This window comes from Ostrea edulis, chromosome 3 (genome assembly GCF_947568905.1).
Source record: "Ostrea edulis chromosome 3, xbOstEdul1.1, whole genome shotgun sequence".
Classification (NCBI taxonomy): Eukaryota; Metazoa; Mollusca; class Bivalvia; order Ostreida; family Ostreidae; genus Ostrea; species Ostrea edulis.
Genome location: NC_079166.1, coordinates 18,244,481 through 18,262,253, shown reverse-complemented (window position 1 = coordinate 18,262,253; position 17,773 = coordinate 18,244,481). Strand labels below are relative to the sequence as shown.

General features: G+C 32.9%; 1 long non-coding RNA gene across 1 annotated transcript; it reads left to right on the top strand.

Moving 5' to 3' along the window:
* The first annotated feature begins 7,488 nt into the window (after window positions 1-7,488).
* LOC130053294 (uncharacterized) lies at window positions 7,489-10,388 on the top strand. Its single transcript, XR_008801828.1, has 2 exons — window positions 7,489-7,551; window positions 9,625-10,388. It is a non-coding gene; the product is annotated as an uncharacterized LOC130053294 (long non-coding RNA).
* Window positions 10,389-17,773: the final 7,385 nt, after the last annotated feature.

Below are 17,773 nucleotides of genomic sequence, written 5' to 3'. Positions count from 1 at the left end.
ACAGGCATTTGTATCATATAACCACAGTATGAATTTCATAACGTTTCCACCAAATATAAGGAAGTTATAGCGATTTTAAAATCGTCCAATCAGAAATCAGCACATGTGCATGCACGTGATGAGCAGTAATTCTAACCACAGCAATTTGTAAGGAGTACCAAGACACATCAAAACCCCTATTATCAATAGAATTTGATGAAAACCAAAAACGTTATCGTCCTTTAAAAATTGAACATTTAAAAAACGTTGCACGCGCATGCGGGTGTGCGTTGGCATTTTTTTGTTACAGCAATATGTCGATGCACATATTGTCTACGTATGCTGTGAATATCATCTCATTCGATTCATAAATAAGATAGTTGCAGACGTTTGAGTATTATCCAATCAAAATGAATCGCACGTGCATGCGCGTGCAAATTGGTAATTTTGACCATGCAAATCAGTTAAAGGACACATCGCATGTTTTTAAACTTTTTAATTTTTTCAGCAAAATTAATTCATTTCATGCCTAAAACTACTTTACATGTGTTTTAAATGAAACACTTTGCGTAGTTTTCGAGTTTGAAAGCGATGAAATTCAAATCTTGCGATATGCATATTTTCTTCGATATTTTACGCGCCATTATCTGTGACGTCATATGCGACCTCGAGCGAGAAGATTTGAAAACAGTTGATAGTCATTTCATAAACAGATTAGATTTAATTGACAAACAATTATCACATTAACAGTTTGTAAATAACACTGCATTAGGGTGTTTTGTGCCGTTTAAGGGTGTACTTGCTGTCAGTAGAGAAGATTTGGACTGTGTTTTTTTTTCAATTTTCGAAGGAAGGTATGAGGGACAAGACGTGAGTATTTTTTGTCGGCACAACGACTTTGCCATAAAAATCCCCAGTAGAATTTGTCCCTGTACGTTTTCAAACAAGCACTTGGACAAATACGTAGATAAACTGCGAGAAAATGGTTCTATCGAAGCTACGCACTGTTACATATAGGCCTACGGCATATGCTTTCCGTTCTGCTCTCGAATTCAATACACACTCGCTCCATCTGACCTTCACCTTGTAACAACATAAAGGCAGAACTTTGCTAGCAATGTCTACCAACTGGTAGTTTTAAAAAAGAAATTTAAAGATAAAAGATAATTGAACTTTCAATTATAAATAATAAAATATAATATTTCCCGACTTTGAATTGAATTATAATGCTTACATTTTTTTTAAGGAACGCGTATGTGTTTACAACAACAGCACGCCGCGCTCCCACTTCCTAAGTAACAACGTATTGATAACCAAAAATAATGATTAGGCCTAATAAAATTGCTTTAATAAAATAATTTAAAAGTATTGTGATTTTCACAATAAGTTTGATTATTATTATTATTATTTCTTTTTCGAAATGCACCCGTGACAGTAGGCCTAGTTGTCAATGATACACAATCGTATCATAATTTAGGCCTATCTAACTTCTCCAAAAATAAATTTAATAATAGTTGCACTGTTTATTTTAGAAAAGCAACACCGCTAATTACAGTTGTTTACAGAAATGGCATTACCAAATTGTGTTTAGACAGTGATCCGATGTAAACATTATTTACTCGCAAATTTATGCAGATTTCATACTCGCTTTTCTCGCTACATTTGGGTCGCTATTTGTATGCACTGGTGGCTAAAAGATATAAGACTCGGGAAATTTGTCAACATCGAAATAAATGTTATCCATGGTAAATAAATTAGGCCCCTAAAACCCGAGTTTTTAAAAATATCTAACACTACTTTTACAACAAGTTGATGGACGAAGGTCGCATATGACGTCACTGTACCACGTGACTACCTATCTAATTAACTAGGCTTTTTGAAATCGGGGCTTAGATTTAAGTCGGTATTGTGGCTAATTATCGCAATACTTCAGCAAACGAACTATTACAATTAATTTCTATAAGCATAAGGAAGACAAAATGCATATAATTCTGTATACTTTGAAAACACGAAATGTGTCCTTTAAGGGTCTCAATATCTACCTACGATATAAATTTCAAGCCATTTCAATGAACAACAAAAAAGTTAGACTGATTCCAAAGTTAGTGTACAAATTTTGTAATGCGCGTGCTGAAAAAATAACTATTATTTTTCATATGCACAAATGATATACTATCATCCTATTTAGGTTTTATATCAATTCCTTTAATATTCTGATTTTCCATTTTTTGTACCAAAATTGCAATGCACGTGCGCATGCGTGCATGCACGTGGAGACAAAATGACTATCACTATGCACATCTACAAACGCTATACTATCATCCTGGAAAGTTTCATACCGATCCCTTTTGTAGTTTCTGAGAACACTACCGGACAAAAAAGTACCGGAGAAAAAGAATAATAATAATAATAATAACTAGTTCTAATTGTAACAGGGACCATTACAGATGTTCCCCAAACCTCCCCCAATTAAAAAGTGATGTCCTTGTGAATCTATAGGAAAAAATCATTTTATTTTAGCCTTTAATTACATGTAGTACGTTCAATATGGTCATTTCAGTACCAAGAAATGAAAGAAAGCGTTGCACGTGCATACACGCGCACGCGTGTATGATTCCGAATTTTTGTTGATGTCGTTCAACAGACATTTGTATCATATACCCACAGTATGAATTTCATAACGTTTCCACCAAATATAAGGAAGTTATAGCGATTTTAAAATCGTCCAATCAGAAATCAGCACACGTGCATGTACGTGCTGAGCAGTAATTCTAACCACAGCAATTTGTAAGGAGTACCAAGATACATCTAAACCCCTAATATGAATAGAATTTGATGAAAAACAAAAACGTTATCGTCCTTTAAAAATTGAACATTTAAAAACCGTTGCACGCGCATGCGCGTGTGCGTTGGCATTTTTTGTTACACCAACATATAGATACACATATTGTCTACATACGCTGTGAATATCATCTCATTCGCTTCATAAATAAGATAGTTACAAACGTTTTAGCATTATCCAATCAAAATGAAGCGCACGTGCATGCGCGTGCAAATTGGTAATTTTGACTATGTAAATCAGTTAAGGGTCTCAATATCTACCTATGATATGAATTTCAAGCCATTTCAATGAACAACAAAAAAGTTAGACTGATTCCAAAGTTAGCGTACAAATTTTGTAATGCGCGTGCACGCGCATGCGTGCGCGTGCTGGCAAAATAACTATTATTTTTCATATGTACAAATGATATACTATCATCCTATTTAGGTTTTATATGGCTTCCTTCAATATTCTGATTTTCCATTTTTTGTACCAAAATTGCAATGCACGTGCGCGCGCGTGCATGCACGTGCAAACAAAATGACTATCACTATGCATATCTACAAACGCTATACTATCATCCTGGAAAGTTTCATATCGATCGCTTTTGTAGTTTCTGAGAACACTACCGGACAAAAAAGTACCGGAGAAAAATAATAATAATAAGAAGAAGAAACAGAGTAAAAACAATATGTTCCCAAACTTTGTTTGGGGAACATAATAAGAAACAGAGTAAAAACAATATGTTCCCAAACTTTGTTTGGGGAACATAATAACAAGCTATAACTGTGTTGGGATGCCAACACAAATATCTCCCCATGACAGAAATGGTTTTGATGCCAGATATGCACTTAGGATCCTCCAAAAACCATAGAAACTAAATTTGGTTGAAATCCAACGCACTTGATTTTTGGCAGCCATTTTCTTCAATGGCGGCCATTTTGAAACATTTGAAAATTGATTGGAGAGAAATACTGATGCTAGAAATGAATTGTGGACCCTTAATTTACCCCAGAACCCAGATGTTGTAGAGATTTTAACACTTTCAAATTTTTCGGCATATGGCGGCCATTTTGAAAATGGCGGCTCAAAAAAAATGTTTGATGGTAGAAATAGACTTAGGGTCACTAAATTACCCTAGAAATAGAATTTGGTTGAAATCCGACAACCTTGAGTTTTTGACGTTTTTGGCCGCCATCTTGAAACGGCGGTCATTTTAAACATTTGAAAAGTTGATTGCACCCCTCCTAATGACCCTCTATCAGCTCACAAAGTTTGAAGTCGATCAGTCGAAGCATGTTCATAAAATCGCGCGGATAAATTTCTCACTAAAGAAGAGGAAAAATAAGAAGAAAATAATAATAAGAAGAAGAAGAATAATAAGAAACGGAGCAAAAACAATATGTCTCCGACACTTTGTGTTCGGAGACATAATAATAATAAGAAACAGAGTAAAAACAATATGTTCTCAAACTTTGTTTAGGGAACATAATAATAATAATAAGAAACAGAGTAAAAAAATATGTTCCCAAACTTTGTTTGGGGAACATAATAAGATAGGTTTTCCATACCTATAAATGTATATATGTTCCGTAAATTGATTATTTTGAATTGAAAGACAACCAACAAGGCACAGTTTACATATACAATTATGAATATAACAAATGTATGCATGAAAAGTCTATCAATTACAAATTAAAGGTAAATACAAATACAGGCGTAACACACCATGTCCTGATACGGTGCATTTTATAACACATTACACAGTTTTTCATGCTCCAGAGTTTTCATCAAAATCCTCTGTTGCGTCCCTACGATTATTTGTTTCTACACGAAGTTGATGAGATACCCAGATGTACATGACTGTTAAGATAAGAAACAGTAGTCCTAGCATCGTAATGCTGATAACCATCCCTATTTCCTTCTCGTGCAACGTTTTCCACATTGATGCAGCGTCACTTTGTATTGACGTCTCTGAAACATTTATGTCATCATGATTAAAATGCAAACCTGTAGATACACGGTTTATTGGTTTGTATTCATTACTGTTTTCAATTTTGCTTGCGAAGTTAAAAATGAAGATAAGAAAACAAAATATTTACTTAATCTGGGAATAAAAACGGAGAATTTATAGCAGAAAAAACGGATATATATTTAATTGCTGTTACAAAATTTAGAAATTCATTTCAAAATTAAGGAGTATCTCCCTCACGCATAGCTCGTATCCTTAAACGAATTTGACTCCACTTTTTGGCACACTGTTTTTCCATATAATAACTCTAATACTTCATTGTTATTTCGGATTTCAAACATTTCGGTTGAGCATCACCGAAGAGACATTATTTGTCGAAATGTTCATCTGGTGCATCAAAATTGGAACCACATAAGTTTTACGCCTTGAAGCCAATGTGAAACTCTTCAAATTATTTTACATAAATTCATAATTCTCTTTGACCATGAAGTGTTCTGACAATATATTGGACGTTTCGTAGGTACGAATTGTGCTCCCTTATTAGCCGAGCTATTCTTATATTATAAAAGTGTCAGACTTTACTCAAAAACTTCTAGCATAAGAAGAAAAACAATTTTGCTGTGTGTAACGTACTTCATAGCAGTATTTATATTTCATTTGATGTATTTTGTTCTGTGAATTTCATCTGTCGATATTCACGTGACACAAGATATGGTGGTCCGTTGGAGTCAGAAATGGCGGTATTGATATTGCAATATCCGGGAGCAGGAACAACGGCATGTCTTACCAGTTGTACTGTGTGTCACTTGTTCTGTAAAAGTCAACACCGCGTCGTGTGTTTCTGTGGTGTCACTGTGTTCCATTTCGTTAAACTAACATCGGCAGGATCCAGAACAGAAATCATCTGATGCCTACGGACGATGGCAGATATTTGAACACGTTTGAATTGATTATTGTTTATATGTTGTTTCCCTTGGGTGGCGGAAAATCCAATGTTTATTGGATTTTGGTGGCCTATTGTTTGTTGCCACCTTATTTTTCATCATAGTGATTATAATTTTCACACTATATCTTAACATGTAACTTTGGGAGATCCTAAACCAAGTCTATGTACAATTTGATAAGAAAGTAGGATCTCCCTAATTGTTTATCTTGATATCTTCTTGTCATTAATAAATGACAGTTTTACAACTACAATAATTACTTGTTTGTTGAGATGAAAAATAACTAGCTGCGGGAAACATGTTTTAACTTCTAGATTTATCATATAGAAGGCATAAAGTGATATTATTGTAAATAATATGTTTTATGCATTTATATGTAACAATACACCGGTACATTATTTTGCTGGCTTTGTGACGTAACAATGCACTAGTACATGTGTGACGTTAGATTATCTCTTGACGTAATAAATTACTGTATGACGTTATCAGTATATTGTTATTATCGTTAGACGTTTCACTTGTATTAAACGAATCATAAGAAAAGATATGAATTGATTATAAAATTAAATGATTGTATTTAAGAAAAGTATTGTGAGTATATGTTTGTAAAAGTTATTTAAAGTCAGTTCCAAAGTCAGAAAGTATTAGCATTAGGGCTTAAATCAATATGAAGGATTGATACAATTTTGAGTCGAGGTTTTTCATTTTTCAACAGTATTTCAATCTTTTTCTTTATGTCTATTGTATATTTTTGTCTTGTAATTAAATGTTTTGTTTATTGAAATTGGGCTTGGTTGTATTATTTGATTAATCTTAAGGATTCAAAACTTTTCATCAGTAGCGGTAATTCGTGAAATATTCAAGGTACCTTCATCTCAAAATATATAGAAGTATTTCTCATCGATTCTTCTATACACAGTGTTCATTTCCATTCATACGTTAATTCGATACAGCCATGTGAACTCGACATATAATACCACAGGGTTTTCACATTGGATGTCTGCCTCCTCGTAGGCACCTGATCCAATTTTGTTATATTCATTTTCATTCAATGTTGGGATGTAGAAATGATTTGATCAATCTCAAAACTACTATGAGGAACAAGAAATTAAAAGTTGCAAAAATACGGATCCCTGGATACACCAAAAGTGGGAACATGTGCATAGGAGTAGTAAGCATTCCCTGTTGACCGGTCACACCCGCTGTGAACCCTAGATCTTGATCAGATAAAGTAGCCAAAATAAGCGTGTAAAGAACAGTCCATCAATTGGTATGAAACACGTCAGGCAGTATTGTCCGTATCAGCAAGGTGTGAATATTCTTTGCATTAATTCATTTTGAATATTAAGCTGATGCGAAGTACATTGTATGTCTCTTTGTGTAAAGGTTTGTTTCCTTTACCTTTAGGACAATCTGAAATATCTGGATTCGTTGACAGAAAAGAGGAAGTATCGCGTGAAGAAAAACTTCTGATAACATCAGCATCATGTCTTAGTGATACAGAAATGATAAGGGTCGTTATGGACTTTGGAGCAGGTGTTGTTGCCACCTCCATGAAAATATTTTCTACACTTGCTGTAACGTATCATTTCATACTTTCTTTTCATTTACTTCCAGATGAATATTGGTTTTTATTTTGTAACTTGTAAAGCATATATGAGTTGCGTCAAGCGAAAAGGGACCTTCGTGACATGCTTAGAATAACGTCACAATCGATCCAAAAAGTAACGTTGTTACAGCCGACAGTTGCCGAAAAAAAAAATCTGAACACGAAAAAAAGAAGAATATTTAGCAGAGAAAATACCAGCAAACACTGTCATGCCATGGATATGCAGGTAATGTATTATATTTAGCTTAATAACACCTAATTAGTCATTTAAATTGTGTTTCACATGTGTCCCCAAAAATTATCCGTTTTCTGCATGGAAGGTAGCATTTGCCTAGTCTGGCTAAATGATTCTACAGTAAGCAGCTTGTGTGTATAGGCCTATAAGTGACATGATGTAAATAATAAATCTGATGTAAACAATGTACAAACCACAGTCGGTGACGATGGAAAGGAAACTAAACGTACTTGCAATATAGGCCTAGTCTTGTGTTGATGTTTACAAACAGACGATGTTATGTGCACAGACGTGATATCACCACTGAACATTGCGTTGATGATGAAAGATGTAGAGCAAGTGTAAGAACGGGAAAACATGCATAAAAATGGATTGACTTATAGAAGTATTGAATAAAAAGTTTATCAATCAAAAGATTTGACCACAGTTAAATCCTCTATCTATTCTTCTTTTTCTAATACATTGTTTCTTATTTTCTCGCCAAGGGGCACAGAGTCAACTTGGTTGTGAGGTAGCGTTCTCGACTGCCATGCGGGCGGTCCGGGTTCAATTCTCTTAGCGACTGCACAATGTTTTTAAATTTTTTTTTTTTTTGGAGTGGCAATTTTTTTTACCAATAATTTCTCTTTTTAAGTTCACTCATTATTTATTTTTCAAAGGTAATACAAACATTATTAGATGTAGTCTTAAGGCCAAAAAATATACATGTATATATATATGCTGGTTTCCACTTTCATCTCAAAATTTTTAAGGGTATGTAGTGGTTTTTTAATTGTTTATTTTATAAGTTGAATAATTTTCTAATGATTTAGCATTCTACTATGCATAAAATAAAGTGATTATTTAGTAATCAAATAAAATTGATATGATATGAATCAATACATTTCTTCATTTTACTGTAAACAAAAACTATTTCTGTGTTTTTGGAATCTGTCTAGTATTAGTGCATAATAAATAACTTGATAAATAAGTCAATAAATATACTCTTGTTGTAGTGATGACATTTGCAAAATCTGTGAGAATGGAAAAAATGTGTTAGGGTCGGCAGAAATTTTTAGGGTAGGTAGGGAAAGTGGAAGCTAACATATATTTTTTTTTGGCCTAAGCATTATTTATAGTATTAATTTTCAGAGGGTGTTACACTATCAAATGAATTATTTTTTCACATAATTTAAACAATGATTTCTTTTCAATTGATTTTACATAAAAATTGCTGTAGTTAAAGCCATTCACATTTAAAAAAATCCAAATCTATATATTTTAAAAGTTATTACTAAATATATGGTGTTGCCAAAAGAAAGCTGATTTTTATAACTATGAAATAGGCCTACTCTAAAATCAACATAAAACAAAAGTAAAAGAATTAGATGAACAAATACACCCATTAGATTGGCAATTTTTTTAACAGTATGGCGCTGTTTTTTTTGTTTGTTTTTTGTTTTTTTTTTTTTTTTTTATTAATAACAATATTTATTCGCCATTCATACCTATCCATTTCAAAGGGTCAAAGACATTACCAGTGTTGATGTGTGATTTCCTATATAATTAATGTTACATGTATATACCTATGGCAGGGAAATTATTCATTATAACATGTTATTTACAGATAGATCATTAAAATTTTGAAAATGAAACGCAATTATTTGTTGCTCCAACATTGAGGACTTAATTTTGATAGATAGCTCTAGCATTATATCAGCTGGCAAATATGCTCCGCCCTGGAAAAGTATTATTTCAATACAATAATTTCATTTTGTGTGAAATTTGATCAAAGAAAATATAAAATATTTCTAATGCAAAAGATTCAAAGGTCCATTCGTAGCATGAACAACATATATGATACATTGTACTGGCATATTAATACAGGATTTTACATTGTTTGGCGATTTTGAACAACAAATTATGACACGTACTAAAAAAAATCTAGAGTAGATATACTGCTTCTTTATATGCTTTATCTTTTACTGTGCGCACTATTTTTTAAAAACAAAACTTTGATATAAAAATTAATAGATCATACAAATCGAATCTATACCTAATTACATGCTTTTATACCAACTTTAGACAACTTGATTGACGAATTCCTAACTCGTCATAAATCAATTCCTGAATCTGCACCATTGATGAGGAGAATAGTGATTTGGACATAAGACATTCAATCGACAGAGCTCACAATGAGGATCTCGGGAAGAAAATAAGGAAATTTGGAGAAACCTTTGCACAGAAAACAGCGATGAAAACAGCGTGCAATGGATATAATGTCATGTAGAGTTTGAAAGAAAAAGTATTTAAAAAATCTTGCACATGTGGAGAGAACTGTCTAGGTCATGACAATTCAAAAGAAGTACAAAATTCCATCTTGACTACCAATGAATTATCAAAAGATAGAGATATGATTATTATTGGTAAACTTTCAGAGTTTTGGCAGCAGTATACAGTCCCCCCCCCCCACGGTTTTTGCAGGACCACAATGGAAACTAGCTATATGCTAATTTGTGTCATCCTGGATAAATAAAGGCTATTATTACAGTGTGAAGTCTTTTTCGGGTCATAGATGTTGTGGAAAGTCCAACATCTTCATCATAATTATACACTAATGATACAGACGAATATTCTTGTATTTCTTTAAAACTATAGTTTGAGTTTTCTTTTATTTGAGCAATCAAAATTTTAGTAAAATCTCAACCTTAAGTCGAAGTTTCGACATAATATGGAAGTTTTCTTCGAGAAATCCAGGTGAAATTTCATGAAAGTGGTATGACTGAAAGACATTTACCATTACCTTGAATTCTGCTTCTGAATCATGGCCGTCAAAGGCATACGAAAAATACAACTTACAAGACCTCAGATTTTCATCTCCAGGTTTGCATGGCGGATTATCTACATGTAAATTTCAATATATTTGATGTGATAGTTCCATATAGGGTAGATTTAAGTTTCCATATCCATGGTTTACTCGTAATATTTGTACAACTGTCGTTTTGGAATACTTCATAGATCAATCTATACACAGTGAAGCTGTTTGTTAAGAGTGATACATAAGATACAGAGAGAGAATTCAGTCTGCTGAAGCCCACCATCAGACTAGAGGATTTGACAACAGGAACTTAATGCCTGACATTCCTCCCCGCGGATTGCCTTTGTAGCGATGCTACCTGTTCCGCATGGTCCGTGACCCAAACAAGGAGACCACTTGTCCAAATGTTGAAGAGTCATGATGGTGAAATTCTGTTGTTGATGATTTACGATATTCATTTCTCTTGTCCATAATTGATCACTATTTCAGAAATCAACTTAGCATTGTTTATATAGTCATTAAAATGATCACCATTGGTATAGTCTTTGATTACATTTGATAAAATTAATGTGCATTGAATATTTAAGTCTTTGTTTTCTTTACAATGATATTCCAACGATATTGACGTTATATAACGTTATCAAATGATTTATGACGTTATCTCAGGATCAAAGCATGCATTTCAAATCAGTATTAATATGGGTTAGGTGTAACGTTCAAGGTAAACTTTGGTATCAAAATAATCAGGAAGATGTGTGCTTTCAGAAAATAATTAAAACCCATTTTTGAAAATTTTGTCCCGAAGGTCCCTTTTCGCTTGACGCAACTCATATGTATTTCAATGATAAGCACATCTATCGTAGAACCATTTGTATTGATAAAACTTCAGACCTTGGCATCCCTTTAGAGGATAACACATCTCCTGTTCACACAAACATGTATCCTGACATTCCCTACCAAAATCTGAATACGGACATTTTACGTCACAAAAGACACCTGTATATCTTGGTCCACATCATTATGGAAGATTTCTAGATGTTCCTAAGTTCAATTCTTAATCATATACGTGTACATTTCTATAATTAAACATTCTTACCGCCTTTGGGTCATCCTTTTTCATGATTACACTGATCTTCAGAGCAGTTGCAGAATAACTGGCATTGCTCTCCAAAGGAGGGGAATGGACATGGCTCTGTACAATTTCCCCCATAATACCCTACCTCACAGACTACAATTTTAGGGAGAAGAAATTTTAAAAATCATCACAAAGATTATTATATACATATCTATGTTTGGATTTTTCAACTATTATTGTATTTTGTTATCATCAAAATTAATTTGAAATATCATTGCACATGTACTGACATGTGTTTTTAATAGTATACATGTAGATAGTGATAATTTTATTTACATATCAATGTACATACGGAAACATTTTTCAGTATATCTATCCCATTTGTACCCACTGCAACATTTGAAAGGTCTACAAAGATAGATAAAGTGGATGTGATATAATATATATAGTCGTAGAGTCCTCTTTGCACTCAAGAATGTCTTAGCAATAGAACATTTACATACAATCATGTATTACTGATGTAAATAGTCCCCATCATCATATATACTCCTTTAATTTATAAACATGTTTAATATTGTAATAAGAATTAATTCGGGTCCATTATGGAAACGTAAGTTCTTAACCAATAAAACATAACGAACAGTGATCAATCTCATAACTCCTATAAGCAATACAAAATAGATAGTTGGGCAAACACGGACCCCTGGACACACCAGAGGTGGGATCAGGTGCCAAGGAGGAGTAAGCATCCCCTGTCGACCGGTCAAATAGATAGTTGGGCATATATTACAGACGTAAATAATCCTGAACAAATTATATCCTCCTTTACTTCACTCACAAATTGTTTTTTTATAATTATATAGTGTTGATGATTATTCCTGGTGATCATGCAAATGTAATTTCTTACCCACCACACGACGAACCATTTCCGCCGACCAGCTGTAGGGAAAACGTAATGAACAAAGACACCATTAGTATCTCCCTTATCCAAATCACCATCCTCGGTTATCAGTTTCTGGTGATCAACGGCAATGCTGTAATTAACGCCTCATGTTTGTGACACAAGGAAGCGGAAATACATAAATTGTTAATGTTGGTTGTACCTTCATATTTCCCTAATTCACAATGATACATATTAAAATTAGAACATTAGAAATATCTAATACATGCCTATTTAGTTTTGAATGGTAATAGCTAGTTTAATGATAAAGCATCGGGATTTAAATGTCCAAATACATGTATATAAACCGCTTATCTTACTACACATTGAAATGACAAACACCAACATGTGCAATATATTTTAATACATCTGAAATGAATAAAAAACGGATTACATGTAAAAAAAAAAAAAAAAAAAAAAAAAATCTATGTTAGTTCTATTGTATAGGTTTATATTGGAAAACATAATCAGTTGAGCAGAATGATACTAGAATTACCCCCACGTACAAAATTATAAATGAAAAGGCTAGTACGTATGAAAAATATTGTCCGCAACTTTCACATATACATCTGTGGTATGTAGTATATTTATATTTACTAAATGCAGCATACCAATTAGCTCATACTGCTATAATGCACAAAAGGAAGATAACTCTGTATAGCACAATAAAACACATACAATGTGAATCTCAATTTGCTACATAAGCAGCATATAACTATGTTATCCAGAATTTCATGGTATCAAAATATATTAAGAAATAATTGAAAATTTTATATGCCGAATGAAAAGGTCAATATATCAAATAGCTATCTCATAAATCCTATAAACATTACATAAAATTCTACCTACGTGACATGTTGCTGTTCAGCAGATTTAGAATTTCCTCATTAGACTGTACATATGTGTGGATGAATAAAACTGCTATCCTCACAATTGTGTTTGCACTTTTCAAAACAAAGGTCCGATAAAACAAACTGTCAATCGAATAATTGTAATAACGCAACATTACTGTTGGATTTTATATTGATACATTGGGTTAAACGCTGTCTGATGATGATCCCACCTCGAGGATATCCTGGGGCCCGTGATTGTCAAACTATTAAGTCTGTATTATTTATAGGAATTATGAGACTGACCACTGTTCGCTATTTTCACCTTTATAGGAATTAAGAGATTTTTCACTTTTCATTATCTTTACCTTTCCAGGAGTTATGACCTTGCTTACTGTTCGTTATCTTCATCTTTATAAAAGTTTTGAGATTGAAATATGTTTGTTATTTTCATCTTTATAGGAATCATTAGATTGATCATTGTTTGTTATTTTCACTTTTTCTTACACGATGGATGTACATAGAACAAAATGTACACAGGTTAATGTGCCTCATGTGAATTTCACGTGAAAGTGATTCACGTGAAATTCACGTTAATATGTCCACATGAATTTCACGTGAAATTCAAGTTAAACTATTCACATGAAAGTAAATAATATGAACGGTGATTCACGTGATTGATGTGAAATTCACACGAACAATTGTACACGAATTTCACGTGAAAAGCTATTCACGTTAAAAAATTCACAAGAAAAGCTATTAAAGTGAAATATTCACACTTCTTAATATGTTCAAGCGGGAAAAAATAAAATGAAGGTAAAATATAAAACCATATGGAGATTAGGCAATTTAAGTTAGAGTAAATTTATAAAATGTTGGCAAACGACCAATAAAGTAAATCTTGCTCACGCCTCCCTCTCCTCGTTTATTTGCGAAATTATCAACTTGTATTGTAGTTCTGTACGCAGTATGATTACATGTACTTTCCACACCTGTTTTCTCTCATTTCCCATTATTTTTTCTCTTAAGAATTAAAAAATGAATTAAATCTCCCATCATCATAGATATTGATTAAAGCACATTTTCCAACTACTTGAAGAATCACTATATTGATAGAGTTAAAACATGCAACTTCAAACACACGAAATTTTCTAACCGTGGAAAATTACTCTATTACAGTAAAATCAGAAAGAACTATGAATTAAAATTAATAAGACCATTTGAAATGTCCAATTGTGAGAGTAGTACGTTTTAAATAGCTAAGAATATTTGCCTACCCTTATGAAATTCAAACTGGTACACATTCAAAACCATGTATTCCAAAAGCTTGTTGTTTTGATCAGTTATGTAAAACTACTGAAGATGAGTTACATTTTTATATCGCTGCTTAATGATGTTGGTAACAGGCTACTTGTCGGGGTGTACTTGGGCTGTTTACATACATATGATTTGAGGGCAGTATTGTGCAGGTGGGAAAAAATGTCATGGTATTGTTTTCCGCTGTCGGTAGACGAGGCGCTGGTAACGTCATTTCAGATTTCCGTAATTTGGCATCAATTTTAATTACCCCCCCCCCTTATATACATCGATAGTAATTACCGGTGTGATACCTTGGAAGCTGGTGTATGCATAAAGTTAGACCTACTGGAAATTGCTGATACACGCATGTAGAAATGAAAATTTTCTATCAGCCGTATTCACCATCCCGAATTTGAAGATCGTGAATCAAAAGAAAAACACAGATTTCTAGCATCCGAAAGAAAGTGAAAAAGATAAATAATCCTGAACATCAATGTTCATGTATATTTAGATAACTTTTTAAAAAATATATAAAGCTTTTTCACTACAGTCAGATTCCTGTAACATTTACAAGACTGTGGTGTCACACTCGAGTAAGCCGTCTGACGCGTCTAACGTATAAAAGACAGCGAATGTGAAAGTATATAGGAACTCCATAGGTAAGATGAGTATTGTAATCATAAATGTTCAGTGTACCTTCAAGACATAAGGCCTATTACATTTATGCGATCTAATGTTCCTAATGCAACCGCTTATTTCAAACTGGTGATAATTACTTTAGAATAGAATTATTATACATATTATAAGGAATATTATACACGAATAGGCATGACAGGGAAAATACAGAAGTCACTTCGGGGACGTGTCGCAGAATCGCGTAGCTCTACACGGTTTGTTAATCTTTCCTTATTCATCAGAAAACATGGTAATCGTAATTCAGAATGTAAGGTTTATAATTTAATCGATCTATATATTGATTAGGGGTTCTAAGTAACGTTCTAACATTCAAAGAGGCATCATCGAGATCAGGCACGTTGAATGGGGAGATGTGTAACAATGTCCATCGTTTGTTATATATATCATAATGCCAATAAAATATATATTGGTTGCCCCACGCCCTTTAACAATAGTTGTAAATGAGAAGAATGCAAACTTGAAAGCTCTGATAAAATCGTAAACCCACCTCACTTTGAAAAACGATCATAATAATTCATTTGAATAATGAATATTAAACAAGTATAATATTGCTCAGGTAATTTTTAATTTTACGTACAGATTTCAGAATTTGCAAACAAGATCTCTTTCAATGTTTGAATAATTATATGTTTCATAATATGATGCAATATATGTGGAAGCAATTTAAAAAATAATTCAGAAAACATGGCATTTTGGTAATATCAATGTCAATCGTTTCATTTTAAGCAATGTATTTATATAGATTTAATCTAGATAATGAGGAATGTAAAGTCATTTTCAAATCGCCTCTGGACTAGAACATGACAACTTAAAAACATATTACCTGACTTCCTTCTGTACCTGGTCACGTGGTCATCGTACATGTAATAATTATATTCTATTCTGTATGATAATATATAAAAGGTTATGTTTCTTTCAAACACAAATTATTGATAGTTATTGCAACTTTTTTCTTCGTTTCTGCTACATCTACATGCAATTTCATTCAAAGTATGTGTACATAAGGGTTAAGATGACTCCTTTTATATATTGAACAGTCCTTATAATACAAATAAAAATATAAATATTTCTTTTTCAGAATTTAAAAGAAAGAAAAAAAAAACAATGAACACAACCATATAAAAACAAATCCAATCAATTGAATTATCAGCAGATTGTACTCCGTTTTGTGTTCATCTGAACCCGAGATTCAGGGTATCAAAATAGCCATGTATGATTTAGCGTTATAAAGTTTATGTGAAATTCACGTGAATTTTATGTGAAATTCATGTTAAAGATTTCAAATGAAATTTACGTCAATTGTACGTGAATTTCACGTGAAATTCATGTGAATTTCACGTGAATTTATCATGTGAATTCACATTTGATGCTCTTTTAACGTGAATTTCACATATACATTTTCACGTGAAATTCACGTGAGGCACATTGGCCTGTGTACATTACAACGTCCATATTTAATCAATTTTCAAGCGCTTTTCTCAGCAGTACAGTTCCTACAATTTGCAAATGCATTAAATAGAAAATTGAACATGAGAACCACTATCAATGTTGCAGATTTTAGCTAATTGTAATATGCATGGCTATATTCACCGTGGATATCGGTTACTCGATAGTTAATTGATTAGAGATCTGACAAGTAATGGAATTGTGATTTTGATTATTTGAATTTCATTTCCTCACCTTAGTGATATGTGACGAATGACGTTACACGTATAACTTGATTTAAAATTGTAATACACATAAACATTTTAATTTCCTTGACACAATATCCAATGTGTGCCAACAATCATTTGGAACAAGGAAAAACGTTTTTATTTCTACACTATTGCCAATGGTGATCATGCTGCTTGCTGGATGGTGTTTCAGTCCTTGTATACACCTTTTCCTCCATACTCATAAAATAATTCGAAAAATATCGCTAGAAATAAATTTGTAGAAAATCTGTACAGCAAATCGTGAAACTAGCATATTGCCAAATGGAAACCATTCAATATTTACAAAGCGTAAATCATAGTACTCTTTAAGTATTAGATGATGTTTGTCGATGAAAGAAACTGAGAAGCTATGAATGATTGTGTATCTGAATAGCAAGGGTGTTTTCACACAAAATGTTCCATAAACAGGTTTGTGAACTCCTATCATCAGCTCAGTCTTTACGTGATGGTCATAGTATACGGTTACACAGCCTGGTCCTGCAAATTAGTCTTTATTGCCAAGCAAATGTACTTGTATGAACTCAAATACTGATTACTTGTGAATGAATGGATATGCAAGGTGAAGATAACGAACAGTGATCAATCTCATAACTCCTATAAGCAATACAAAATAGATGGTTATAGATATATATTTAAACCATTAATTCAACGTCTGTCTTCTCTTAATCACCATAAGCGAGAGATGAAATGCAAACAGTTTTGTAAAAGTATATATTTCTACATAGATACATGGTTACAATGGTCATATGATGTATCATGTAATCATTCAAATGACTAGCCTTATAACGAACAACAAAGTACTTATTTGTGTAATTTCTCAATAAAGTAGAGCTTCTCTCGTAAACTCTATTTTGTGAAAGA